This window comes from Cebus imitator, unplaced genomic scaffold (genome assembly GCF_001604975.1).
Source record: "Cebus imitator isolate Cc_AM_T3 unplaced genomic scaffold, Cebus_imitator-1.0 Scaffold141, whole genome shotgun sequence".
NCBI classification, from domain to species: Eukaryota; Metazoa; Chordata; class Mammalia; order Primates; family Cebidae; genus Cebus; species Cebus imitator.
The window spans coordinates 3,533,805-3,535,081 of NW_016107456.1; the positions used below are offsets into that span (position 1 = coordinate 3,533,805).

Sequence of the window (1,277 nt, forward strand, 5' to 3'; positions counted from 1 at the left end):
AGATGGAGTCTTGCTGTCTCCAGGCTGGAGTGTAGTACCGCCATCTTGGCTCACTGCAACCTCTGCCTCCTGGGTCCACACAATTCTCATGCCTCAGCCTCCTAAGTAGCTGGGATTACAAGCACATGCTACCACACCCAGCTAATTTTTGTATTTTTCGTAGAGACAGGTTTCATGTTGGCCAGGATGGTCACAATGTCCTGACCTCATGACCTGCCTGCCTCAGCCTCCCAAAGTATTGGGATTATAGACATGAGCCACCGCACCCTGCCAATTTTTGTTTTGTTTTGTTTTTGAGACCAAGTTTTGCTCTTGTTGCCCAGGCTGGAGTGCAGTGGTATGATCTCGACTAACTGCAACCACCACCTACCAGGCTCAAGTGATTCTCCTGCTTCAGCTTCCCAAGTAGCTGGGATTACAGGTATATGTCACCACACCTGGCTAATTTTGTATTTTTAGTAGAGATAAGGGTTTCTCCATGTTGGTCAGGTTGGTCTTAAACTCCCGACCTCAGGTGATCCAACTGCCTCAGCCTCCCAAAGTGCTGGGATTACAGGTGTCAGCCACTATGCCCGGCCAATTTTTGTATTTTTAGTAGAGATTGGGTTTTATCATTGTTAGCCAGGCTGGTCTCAGACTCTTGACCTCAAGTGATCCGCTCACCTTGGCCTCCCAAAGTGCTGGGATTACAGGCATGAGCACCATGGTAGCAGGCGCCTGTAATCCCAGCTACTCAGGAGGCTGAGGGAGAATTGCTTGAACCTGGGAGGCGGAGTTGCAGTGAGCTGAGATTGTGCCATTGCACTCCAGCCTGGGCGACAGAACAAGACTCTGTCTCAAAAAAATAAAATGGCAGTGGAATGTTGGGTCACTGCCTGAGACTAGCTGTGCCCACATTTCTATGGGTTCTCTAGGAAAATTACTGGAAAAATCATTTCCTGATATGTTTTCCTAGGATAAACTAAAATAACAGCAATATAATTCTGTGTTATTTTGTGTAATATGTTGACTCCACCTGTTCCTGAACGTATTCTCTTTACACTGAGAGTGACAGACCATAGTCACAGATAGGATTAAAAGTTATTTTAATCAATTTGCTGCCATAGAATTAAAAAAAAAAAACAGAAAAAAGAAAAAAATAACTTTAAAAGTTATAATACAGGCCGGGCGCGGTGGCTCAAGCCTGTAATCCCAGCACTGTGGGAGGCCGAGGCGGGTGGATCACGAGGTCAAGAGATCAAGACCATCCTGGTCAACATGGTGAAACCCCGTCTCTA

The 1,277-nt window shown here is 46.2% G+C and overlaps 1 protein-coding gene across 4 annotated transcripts in view; it reads right to left on the bottom strand.

Moving 5' to 3' along the window:
* The window catches only part of IFT52 (intraflagellar transport 52), a 57,404-nt gene that overhangs the window by 34,021 nt on the left and 22,106 nt on the right, over nucleotides 1-1,277 (bottom strand). The window lies entirely within an intron of this gene.